Below are 652 nucleotides of genomic sequence, written 5' to 3' on the forward strand. Positions count from 1 at the left end.
CTATGTTGCCTATATTGCAGTGGTTCCAAGGCGAAGGAAAAAAAAATGCTTGCCTCTTGTTGTCTATATTGGAAATAATTCCATGTACACAAAGACAAAACGCAAATGCCCACCGACGTAGAGCTAACGGCCATACGTTTATCTTTCTCGTCAGCTAACGACCCTCTGCCCTTGCGACCATCGTCTTGCCCGCCCTCCCAATCTCGCGCTCAGCTCAAGTTGCCGAACCAGCGATTGCATACCGCTAGTTTGCCCATAACAGCCGTTAGGTTAATTTACTAGAAATTTTAACATTACACAAAAATAATGATTCATACTATTCAAAGTATAACTGCTATCACCAAACCTTTGATAAGTTAGATATATTTTCTGAATATAAAACAACTGTACTCTTACGTCCTCCTCCTCATCGTCTTTAAATGTTCTGTCAATCGATCATTTATTTGGAGTTGGAAATTCTTCCCCAGATTCAAGACTCACCATCCTTGAACATATTAAAAAAAGCATGAGACACATCTTAAGCACCTATTAAAATTGTGAATCCCTTATTCTTGCATCACACTCTTTACTAACCATATAGGGATCATGGATATTTGGCAGCTATCATGTCCTTATATTTATAACATTATTGAAGATGACTTCCATGGCTCCC

This window comes from Penaeus monodon, chromosome 30 (genome assembly GCF_015228065.2).
Source record: "Penaeus monodon isolate SGIC_2016 chromosome 30, NSTDA_Pmon_1, whole genome shotgun sequence".
Classification (NCBI taxonomy): Eukaryota; Metazoa; Arthropoda; class Malacostraca; order Decapoda; family Penaeidae; genus Penaeus; species Penaeus monodon.